The sequence below is a fragment of the Triturus cristatus genome, chromosome 7 (assembly GCF_964204655.1).
Source record: "Triturus cristatus chromosome 7, aTriCri1.1, whole genome shotgun sequence".
Taxonomy (NCBI): Eukaryota; Metazoa; Chordata; class Amphibia; order Caudata; family Salamandridae; genus Triturus; species Triturus cristatus.
In genome coordinates this window covers 1681513458-1681525780 of record NC_140590.1, presented here as the reverse complement: position 1 = coordinate 1681525780, position 12323 = coordinate 1681513458, and the positions used below count along the sequence as shown (strand labels likewise).

General features: G+C 44.6%; 1 protein-coding gene across 1 annotated transcript in view; it reads right to left on the bottom strand.

The window, feature by feature from the left end:
* Positions 1-2852, bottom strand: part of NOP2 (NOP2 nucleolar protein) — a 125102-nt gene extending 122250 nt beyond the window's left edge. Inside the window, exon 1 of the mRNA XM_085619813.1 lies at positions 2716-2852. The gene's annotated coding sequence lies outside the window, so the exon portion shown is untranslated. The remainder of the gene's footprint in view (positions 1-2715) is intronic.
* Positions 2853-12323: the final 9471 nt, after the last annotated feature.

Here is a 12323-nt window from a genome sequence, read left to right as displayed (position 1 = left end):
GAGGTGCGAATGGCGGCGGTACAAACTAAAGTAAGGTCCTGCGAGAGGACTGCAGCAACATGTGGCAGATGAGGAGCGCGAATGATAAAAGAGAAGTGGGAAGGTGAGAAGCCAAACAAGGAAGGGGCAGAAAGGATCGGGTTGCAGATCAAAAGATAGCAACACAAGGGGAGTCTTGGAGTAATGGGAGGCGCTAATTGACTGTCCTGCAGATGGTCGCGGGGAGGAAGGAACCGGAAGGAACGGCAGGCTGCAGTAATGAGCGTTATTCAATACGTGTGGGAGAATGGGCGAGGGGCACTCACTGCAGGCGCTCTGCCGCCGTACTTGGAGTGAATAAACAAACATGGGCCCGCAGTGCGATTGCTCGTTTCTGGCTTTAATAGGAAAGTTATCAGACTACATCACACAGGAGGAGGTCGCCAAAAGTTAGGTAAACTTGCACACACATAACGGCATGGCCACGCAGACTCTCATCTGGGGTCTAACTTGGGTGCACTCAAAGAAAGATGAAAGTAGATGCACTGATAGAAGACAATCGAGACGTGGTGTCCTACCTCGAGACAATTCCTTTCTCAACAAGCATACAAAACAAACCCGGCTTCTAAAGTGGTCCGGACGCGAGCGCCCGCCGCGCGAAAGTGAAAGCAAATTTTTCATCTGTTTACAATTATGGCGAGACGAAGCGGAGCGTGGCGCGCGCGCGCTTGGCGGGGGCGGGGGAGCGCATTCCAGGTGGGGGAGCGGACCCTTTGAAGTATGATGCTGAGGCTACACGTGCACGCGCCAGTGGGCTGAAGCGCTTCCCCAAACGGATTGCATGGCAGCACGATGCACGCGATTGTGCGCGTGCTCGCCATGCAATCCACTTTTGGGAGCACTTTGAAATGCCCCTCTTACTAGAGTCTCGCATAGCGATTGCGTAAACGCAATAGCTAAGCGAGACCTAAAAAGGCCTCCATCACTCAAAAGATTCTACAGCCCTCCACTCAACGGCACCCTGTAGCTAAGTCAGAGAAATCGAGCGGGATCAGGTCTTGACATAGTGCTTACACCCTGTTTCTTGAGCCCCCAACTTCTAAAACAGAATGTACTATGGTACAATCCTTTTCGTGTAGAGTCTGAGCTCAGAATTATTTAATTTTGGATCTATGAAACACTACTTTAGTTCCTTCAGACAGTCATGTCTGCAGTATAAAAAAAAAACACTCTTACAGAGATTTAAGTGGACCGGGTAATGCAGGTGTTCAACACTGGCACATCTCAAAAGCAGATGCTGAGACGGGTCCCTATGGGGCTCTCCATTTATGCCCTCACCCTCAGGGGGAAAAAAAATAATCTTAACCCTGCAGCAGTACCACTGCTCAAAGCCTTTGATGTAACGCCAAAGACACTTTTTATAGTACTTTCAGTCTCATTTCAGAACTGGAGCATTTTCAATATTACATGCAACAAGCCGAAGGTGTTATTTATTTTTTTCAATGCAGCTTTCAACCATTGACAAAGCCAATAGTACTGGCTTGTTGTACTTATGTTACCTGTTGTATCATATATCTGGATGCAAAGACAGAAATAACAAAATACCATGTCAGCCGGCACACTACACTAAGAACAGATTTTCCGCTTACGTGTTTAAGCCATGCACATATTTACATTGGTCATGTCCCTTTGAGAGACACCCGCCCACCCCCCAGTTTTTTCATCCCACTTAAAGCCCTACCCTCTTCCAAAGTTACTTCTCTCTTGGTTCCATTTAAGTCTCTTCACTGTTTTTTTCTGGCTGACAATGTACACACAAAGAAGCTACCCTGAAGGGAAGTGACCGGGAGTTACAAGGTACTAGGTGGAGTACTGGGAATCTCAAAAAAAGTGAAGGACTGTCGTCACACACCACCAGGTATCATGCTTCATTATCGGTAGTCCTCGCTCTCTAGAAACTGCGTTTGGTAGAGAGCGGGCCTACACCTGGAGACAGGGAGGCACTTCTAAAGTCTAAGTGGGGGCCCGTGCAAATAGTGTTTAAGAAAACAATGTAAAGGCCGAAATAAGTTTATTCGCTGGGCATTTCCTTGGTATTAAAAGTAAGCTTCTTTGTATGAACATTATAGTTTGGAGGCCAACTCACCCTGAATACCCCGTAGCCTCTAGTTCGCTCCCATGGGAAACCCCAGGGGGTTGTATGTTGAGTTGACAATGTACATACACATCCAGGTAGGCGTACATACCCTCCATCTTCCTGGACAAACACCCCTGAACTAATCTTCTTGGAGATGCTACAAGTTCTTTAATGACGACAGGATAGAGAGCCATGTTTATTTTGCTTATCCTTCTATTTTTTCTGTAAACGTGTGCAACTTCGTACTTGGTTATAAACAGCCATCCAATGCGCAACATACCACACTTGTATGATACTTTTCTATGTAAAGTGCTCCGGCGCTTTCCTGCAACTAAAGCGCTATATAAACAGCATAGATAATAAAATAGTACATCCCATTCGGGGGTGGGGAAAAGGAGCAGTCGGCAGAAACATTTATTCTCCTCTTATAGCGCTATAGTTACTGCTGTCCGTGTTGGGGAGGATATCCATGAATGCCCACACAGGAGATGCGATGCAAGGGGCACTCTCTAGCCCACTGGCTTAACTCTTTCATGAACACTGTTGGCCCAAGGCTCCGCCTTTAGCACGCAACAGAGGTGCACATCTTACACCCTCACCTATGTATATCCGATGTCCCGGACTCACTCGGAGTTGTTAGGTTAGTTCTTGAGTCCACCCTCTGGTTCAGCTCTCCAGCAGCAACACGTGTGTCTCTCCTGACATCACACTCGTGCGCCGGCACCTAGTCACCGACATAGAAAACGGGTTTGAAAGGGACACGTTCGGAGGCTGCTAACTAGCCGCCATCTTCGAATGTACCATCAGTAGCGCACTAGTTCAGTCGACTTTATATTAATATTTAAATATTGCATCATGTTTAATCCATGCACAGTTTAACGCAGAAGCTAATGTAAAAATAATAAAATAATAAATATTTATAACATTTTGAAAAGTTGGAATGTGTTTCTATCAGTCGACTTTATATTAATATTTAAATATTGCATCATGTTTAATCCATGCACAGTTTAACGCAGAAGCTAATGTAAAAATAATAAATATTTATAACATTTTGAAAAGTTGGAATGTGTTTCTATTGAATTTGATACTTAACTATTTCTTTAATATACTTCTCGAATGCTTGCTGCTAAAATTAATTTGAAAAGGTTTCTGTTCTTACTATACTGTTCCAGCATTGGTTGTCGGAATTAGCATGATGGAAATTTCTAACACGCCACCCCCTCCTAATATTAGCTTGGAACGATGCCTGTCTTCCGCTGAGGCACCCTAACCCCGGCCCGGAACTAGACGTTTTTTGGATACTATTTCCCTTGCGAGTCGAGTGTTGTGACACGGAAAAGGACTAAACAGATACTGTTCTGACTTTTATGCTTTTCAGACTTTATGGAATACATGAGGCGTGCATTTAACCAACCTTCCATAGGCTAGGGTAGACAATCACACACCTGCAGAGCGTCAGGATACCTTTGCGGGCAGTGTGTATTACAAATACACATAACCAGGGCCACTGGAATTATGCGTCAGGAGAGGACACCATTATGTGGCAGGGTTGACTAAATTACGCGCTAAGAAAATGCACATTATGTGGCATAATGTGGTACACTTTGTGATAGCATTTTTTCAATATTTCACAATTTTTACTCATGGTAATGCTATCTCAGCAAATGTTTAACCTTGTTGCTACCAATTTAACACCGACATACAGCAATAAGCAGTTTAAAGATGACCAGTACATTTTCGTGAAGAGCTTTCAACTATGTGGGGGCATGTGTTGCTATGCTTTTGGACTAGAACATTGTTTTTTGTTATAATCTGCAGGTTATGCAGCAGATGATGGATTATGTGGCAACTCCATAATTGTGCGAAAAACGCAGCATAATCATATAATTCCAATGCCCCAGCAAATAACATACAGAAACCCTAGATTGGCTCTGCTTGCCAACCTAAAGCTACTAAGCAGGTTTTATTGGAGCAGAAATGTTAGATGGTCACTCTACAAGGAAAAGACACTCGGGCATATTATCAAGCACAGCGTTAAAATTATCGCCGCTTTAGCGGCAGAAAACTGCCACTAAAGTGGCGATAATGGGCTTGATAACATGCCCTTGAGAATTCTAATAGAAGCCCATGTTGACACCAGAACCTGGAACCTGAACTAGCTGAGAACCAAAGATACCATTAAGCCAAACCCCTTTGAAGTGCTGCAGGTCAGGGTGCTTTTCTTTTCCAGAAGCCTGCCCACCCAGATGTGGAACTTTATTGTAACCTATGCCATGTCAAGTGTCATGTAAGTACTCTGGCCGAACACCACGGCCTGATCATAACCTTTCCTGCCTGCACCACCACCACCACAGTTCTTCATACAAAGTGTGCTGCATCCGACTGTGGCAAATCTTACAGAAGGCTGGTGGGCACAAATGTTCAAAGTCCCACCTACTTCTGCACCCGCTGAACCAGCTCCTGGCCAACCCACAAAGAACTTGATCGGGTGCACTGGCAGCAGAGAACTTGATCACGTATGTTTGAAGGACATGCTGCTGATCTAGGACATTGTGACCAAGTACCTTTAAAGTACAAGCAACACACATGTTCTGATACAAAGCTGTGTCCAGATACCTGTGAGACAAACAACTGTCCTAGCAGAACTCTGAGTTTGCCCAAAGAGCGGACACCTCACCTGCAAGATACTGCAAAGGTACCAGAGTTTTGCTGGCACAGTGTAAATGCACACTGTGGGTCTAAATCCGCCACCCAGTGAACGCCAGCTTGTCCACAACCACAGCACAGAAGCAGCTTCTGTTTCTAAGAAAGAACAATGTTTGTTACCTGTAACACTCCATGTTCATCTTGTAGTTTTGCAGATTGACAGCCTGTGTACTATCTTGCCATACGTTGAGGGTTTAGGGTTCTACAGCTCGTTTTCTTCAAAATCTCTCTTTTGAGTGTGTATGCAGTGACTCATTATCACGAGGCCCGAAACCCACAATGCACCAGGACACAAACCATATAATGAGGGATGGTTCTGTTTGCTCATCTGAACTTGGGTGTCTGTGTACCTCTTTATTAGAGACTTAGGGACTGATTGCGATGACGGTCGGACTGCCGCAGTGTTGTTGAAATTGGTTAGTCTGACCGCCGGATTACGATGCACTTATCATGTATTCCAACCGACCGCTGACAGACTGCAGACTCAGACAGCCTTTCTCCAACCGCCGAGATGGAAGTCAGAGAAAACACCAGCCATAGGGCAGTACAGGGATCTCTGACTGCCGTCTGGATTACAATGTGTATTTCCGACGACCCGACCGTGACTGTCCGAACAACTGCCTCGAGTCGTCAGAAATGAAGGTTTTGGGGTGCATACTCACCCAAATTCGCTTTTTGCCAGCAGTCTCTGCTGTGCATCCCTTTCTCCAGGCCCCCTCTACACCCAAGCAGCTGAACCCAGACGACTACGACCCTGTGGGAACTGGAATCCAGTTCAGTCCTTCTGTAGTATGTATCCCCATTGACTGGACTGTGCACATTCTGCCACACTCCAGCAATGGGGTACATGGAGCACAAGGCATATCCCCACATGTCATGCATGTGTGTACAATGAACATGTTTTCTGTGATTTCGTACGCACTTGCAGCAACATAATTGGGGATATTTGCACTGCCGTACATTAGACCACCATGCTAGCAGTGGTTGCATCGTAATACAGCAGAGGGCACTTCCCGGCCTCAGCAGTCAGAAAGGGCTTGTGGAGACATCGGTTGGACCGGCATCGTAAATCAAGCCCTTACTATTGGATTTTTATGAATATGAGCACTACTAACTGCAAGGCACAGGGGCGGTGAGATGGCAGAATGTGAATTTGCAACACTAAAAGCTACAAACCCACAGTTACAGCCAAGTAATATTTTCCATTTGTAGCATGTATTGTTGTGATCACATGCTGTGCATAGACTGTGCAGCAGTAGGCCCCACCCTAATGATGGGGACGATGGAAAGTAGCACAAGTTGTACTGAAGAAAGTTCTTCGCATCTACTGTCTCACTTGTGCTCCTTTCCTTGTTTGATGATCAACACAGCAGCAAGTTATAAAGGTATGTACTATTCTACAGGTGTCCACAGTGAAAGTGTACCAGGAAAGCCATTCTTCTATGTTAAGAACACTTGAGGTTTACCCTTCATAATGTATTTTCACGTGAACAATATATTTAAATTCTTAAAGTAATTTTTGAGGCTTCCGCAATAAATGTTTTTTAAATTTGCAAACATAAGTCTAGGGCCATGCATAATAAGGGGTATTTCACCATCCTCTATCTACACAGGAAGAGACCTCACTCAATTACATCCTACTCGGAGACCTGAATTTCAATCTGGAAGACCTCACCACCTCAAAAGCACTCATTAAAGACCTTAGAAGCCAGGGCCTCCCCCAACGAGTAAAAGGGACCTACCCAATTCTACAGGACCCTATTTTCACCACCTTCAATAACACCGTCAACAAACCCACACCAGTCTTCTTGACAGACCACACCTTCATCAAGTTCAGCATTCCTGTCCCACTCCAATGCAAATGCACCACCACCAGACCAACCCGCTTAAACCGGAACAGCGTCATTAACAAAGACTGGAACACCACTCTCAATACCCACTGACCTGAACACAGCAACTGTCTCCCCAAAACCATTAAGAATTTCAGCAATTAGATCATCCCCTTCACCAATTTCCTGAGCCCTCAAACACAGCAATACAAGATCTAGACCCCAGGCCAGTTGATTCACAGAGAAACTCAGACTGATGAAACGCAACTGAAAACAACTGGTGCAAGAATGAGCCAGGACAATACAGATGACACACTACCACCAAATGATCCAAACCACGATACACAGTGCTCTGGCTGAACGCTTCATTGCTAGCCCCAACAGAAGCAAAGACATCTTCACATTGTGAAGGATTTCTCTTCCCCACTGGCTATCTCCAGCTCGATCACTCCCTGGCAGGACCTCTGCAAAAATCTCTCTCAATTCTCCAACAACAAATTCACCGCCATTTAAATCAACTTCAACTTGCAACCAGACCCGACATACCTCACCACATGCCGCCTGATCTCATCCTAAGAACCAATGCTAACCATGTGGCCCATCATCACCCCAGAAGGAACCACCACCACAATGAAGTCCATCCACTTAGGGGCCCCAATGGACCCCTGTCCCCACCACGCCTACTCCAAAGGACTGCAACCCATCAGCGCCATGCTCACACCCATCGTGAATGTCTCCACCTATTCCATAACTTTCTCAGATGCTTGGAAACATGCAACTGTCCTCCCATTGCTCAAGAAACCCTCAGCCGACCCCTCAATGCTTACCAAGTACAGCCGATTTCCTGGATAAGGTCTTAGAGAAAATCATCAACAGATGGCTCACCGAATACTTCAATGACCACTAACTTCTCACTCAGTGTGGCTTAAGACCCAAGCACAGCACAGAAATTGCCCTTATCTGCTCCACAATGACATCCGCATGACTCTTGCCAGAGGAGACATGGAGACCACTCTGCAGCATTTGACATGGTCTCCCACCCCATCCCCTTCCAATGCCTACACAAATTCAGAATCCAAGGACATGCACTCCAATGGATCTGCTCTTTCCTGACCGGCAGGACCCAGTCAGTCAGCCTGGCACCAGACACCTTAGATGCCTGCAACCTGATCTGCAGAGATACGCAAGGATACTCTATAAGCCTGACCATCTTCAATGCGTACATGATCCCCTTAGCCAGCATCCTTTGCTCCCACATAAACGTCCTCTCCTACGCCGATACACAACTCATTTTCTCCCTCAAGGACCAAATGCCAGTAGCTCAATCAAGTTCAATACCCACATGACAAATTGCCCAGAAGAAGACCAACTGTCTAAAGCTAAACTCCACTAATACCAAAATCATGATCTTCAGGAACAGCACTTCACCGTGGGACTCCAACTGGCGGCCAACAGACCTAGGACAGACACCCACTCCCACCACTCGATATGACTGCCCAAGTCAACATAGTCAACGCCTCATGCTAACATACATGAAGATGCTGAGGAAGATTTTCAAATGGCTCCCAGCCAGCACCTGGACAACCATAAACGTCCGCAATTCCACAGCAAATAATTTTTACGGTAGGAAAGTAATATTAGACAGTGTTTTGCGAAGCAAAGGTTTGTGGGTGACTGTGGTTTGGTGTCAGAGGCCTACCACACAGTTTAATCAAAAAGTCTCCATAAAGAATTACCCAAAAATGCACAATGGTACTTTATTTTTCACAAACAAAACATAGTTTGACAAAACTTATTTGGATGAGAACACCTTTCTGAACTAATGTGATGGATGTGCCTGTTGTTCTCCAGAGAAAAAGTCAATTTGTGGTTGCACCTCACTAGTACCAGTTTAAAAACCAAATATAGCAATAAGCAAGAGAAAGGTGACCAGTCCAGCTTTGTAAACGGCCTTCTATTGAGCGGCAACACCTGTTGGCGCTTTTTAGTAACTTGAGTAATAAAACAATTTATTTGTTAACATCAGCAGGCTATGCGACAGATGATGGATTATATGGCAAATGAGGTGAATCTATAATTATGCTAAAATCGCCGCGGCCACAAAATCACATAATTCCAGTGGTCCTGGGTATAATGGCTGTAATGCATGGGTTACAGCTTTATTGCACGGCGTCTGAGGAGAACCATACTATATTTCATGAGATGTAGACGGCTGGCTTTTACAGCTGCATGGAACTGGAGACAGCTGAATATCATTCATCATAATTAAAACATAACATTTACAATCATTAATGATGAACTGTAAGGTCCAAGTAGTGTGCTTTCTTTAACTCCAGGGGCAGAAGTGGTCCCTTAATCTTAATTCCTACTATTTTTCTAAAAAGGTTTTAATTTGTATCATTATGACAACAGATGCTTCTATTTTAGCACAAACTGACTGCTGCATATATTAGTTTGCTGCGGTTGTTGACTTCCGTCATGTTTGGAGGGACTGGAGAGCCTTGAGAGTCTGAACATGGGGTCATGGGGTCAGGGTGAAAAATGTGGCAAAAAAAATAATATTCTGTACGTTTTTCAGGTCTTTCACTGTTGGGTAGCTGCATATAAAATAACAGGCAGCTTCAGTGAGTAATAAATAAATGTGAACAAGTGGGAAATGCACTATTGTACATTATGAAACCTCTAATAGTTAATGCACTGCAAAGGTCTGTGTGAAACCAGACAGCCACAGAATTAAATTGTGGTTGGTACAGTGGAGAATAGTGACTTGTGCATTTTTAGTGCTATAAGGTCAGCCTGTGACACAAAAGCACTGTTTATTTGTAAGTACTTATTTTATACTTTGAACAAAGAATGGCAGCAAAGCACAACTTACTGCACCACCCAGTATAGTCACTCTTTAGTAACAAGAATTATACTGCCCACCTCAAATGACCAGCAGCCACATGGCCATGAATCGAATACAACTATAACAACAAGATGAGAGGCAATGGATCACAAACGAAGAGTCCAAATTTCAATGGTTTCAATCCACAGTTTCCAATGTGAATAGGAGATTCTTTATTTCAAATTCATATAGTCCTTCAAGAGCTGACAATGGCACATACATGAGATAGAAACCTATATTCAAAGTTGTCGAACAAGAGGATTTGAAGAACTGTTTCTTTTGTTATTTGTGTTGACCACTGTTGGGTATGTTATTATTTTGTGTTGTTGAATTTTGTTTTTTACACTGCTTTATGTTGTTTGAACTGTGTATAATTGTCTATGTATATACATGTCTTACTAACTTACCTGTGTCTTCATTTTCTATATAGATGTATGTTCTTCCATGTATTTGCAGCCCGAAGAAACGCGTTGGCTGGCTTGCCCCATATGATATATACAAATTTGAAATAAAGAATCTCATGTTCATACTGGGAACTGTGGATTGAAACCATTGAAATTAGGACTCTTCATTTGTGATCATATGGCCTCTCATCTTGTTTTATACGAAAATGCTATTTACCAGAATGCATCTGTGCTTGGCATGTAGAGCTGTAGATTCATATACTTGTGCATAGATCGCCATCTGGTGTTGGGCTTGGATGTTTGCATCTTTGTTTTTGTCTTGGAAGAAGTCTTTGTAGTCATGAGGTAGGTGACTCCTCCTTATGGCTATAGTGCGCATAGACTCCATCTCCAGATTGTTTCGTCATGAGGGATTATGATTGAGTTAGTAAGAAATAGAAAGAGATGTCCATGTGTAATGTATCTAAGTAAGATAGTACTGGAACAGATGTAGGTATCCGGGGAGGCGTATATGAATCTACAGCTCCACATGCCAAGAACAGATGCATACTGGTAAGTAGCATTTTCCTTTCGAGGCATATGAGCTGTAGATCATATACTTGTGCATAGACTATATAGCAGTTACCTCCTTAGCGGTGGCTACCTGTATCTGTTGCAGTGGTCTGAAAAAGTGTTCTTAATAATATTCTTTTAAGTCCTTCCATAAATGCTTTGATCGCGGGTACTCTAAACAAAGACAAATGTTGTTTGTTTTGGAGATAAGCTGCTATTGCAGCGAGATGTAGTCTAGCCTCTTTGATGATGTTCATGCAGTCTAGCAGGAGATTGAGGTAGCCAAACTCTACGACTTCAGGTGCCAGATCACAAGGTTGAGTTGACTGGGATCTGGATGTCTTCTCTCCAGATGGTTCTGAGTGAGAAGCTTGGGTGAGAGGCGTAGCTTTTGATGAAGAACTACTGATAGTTCCAAGAGCGTTGTGAACCATGGTTGTCGGGCCCATGTTGGAGCAACCAGGATCATTGTGAGGGAGTGCTCTTTGAGCTTCCGAACCACTAACGGAATTACCGGGAGAGGTGGAAAAGCGTAAGCAAATTTGCCTGACTAGTTCATCCATAGTGCATTGCCTTTGGATAATGGGTGTGGATACCTGGAGGCGAAGTTGGGCATTTTGCGTTCTGGTGTGTGGTAAACAGATCTATTTCTGGGTAGCCCCACATGTGAAAGAATGGAAGAACTTGAGGATGAAGTTCCCATTCGTGGATCTGCTGTGTTTGACGGCTGAGCAGATCTGCAATCTGCTTGTGGACTCCTGAAAGGTGTTCTGCAAGGAGATATATGTTTTGCGCAATTGCCCATCTCCATATGCTTTGAGCTAGGTGTGAAAGCTGTAGAGTGTGTGTCCCCCCTGTTTCTGTATGTGGTACATTGCTGTCATGTTGTCTGTATGGACCAGGACAGCTTTGCCTACTAGATGGATTTGAAAGGATTTCAATGCCAGAACAATTGCCAGTAATTTCAGGTAATTTATGTGGCGATGTTTTTGTTGAGTGGTCCGTATGCCCTGAATGGTATGGTTTGGAAGATGAGCTCCCCAGCCGGTGAGCGATGTGTCTGCTGTTAGCACTATCTGTGGAACCGGGTCGAAGAACGGCCGCCCTTTGGAAAGGTTTTGTGTGTTCCACCACTGCAGAGAGCAATGTGTGCGGCTGTCCACCAACACCAGATCTGTTAACTGACCATGAGCCTGGTTCCACTGACGTGCCAAACACGCCTCTAAGGGACACATTTGGAGTCTTGCATGAGGGACGATGAGAATGCAAGAGGCCATCATCCTGATTAACTGCATGAACACTCGAGCTAACGAGTGTTGAGGCTGAAATTGTGATATTAGAGCTTGAATGTTGCATATCCTGACTGGGTTGGGGTATGCTAGAGCTTTTGAAGTGTCTATTGTAGCTCCTAGATATTGTTGTGTGCTGGAGGGTTGGAGGTGAGACTTGGTAAGGTTCACCGGGAATCACAATTGGTGAACCAACTGGATTGTTTTGTGTGTGTGTTGCACACAGCGGTTGTGTGACTTGGCTTTTATGAGCCAGTCTCCCAGATAAGGGAACACATGAGTATGTTGTCTTCGTAAGTGAGCTGACACTACTGCGAGGCACTTTGTGAAGACTCTGGGTGCTGTGGTCACCCCGAATGGGAGGACTTTGAACTGATAGTGTTGTCCGTCTACCATGAACCTGAGATATTTCCTGTGAGCGGGGTGAATGGGAATATGAAAGTAGGCATGCTTTAAATCCAGAGTGGAGAGAAAGTCGCCTTGTTGAAGCAGTGGTAACCATTGTTCCCAATAAGCTGCGCGCGTGGGCACGCGCGCACA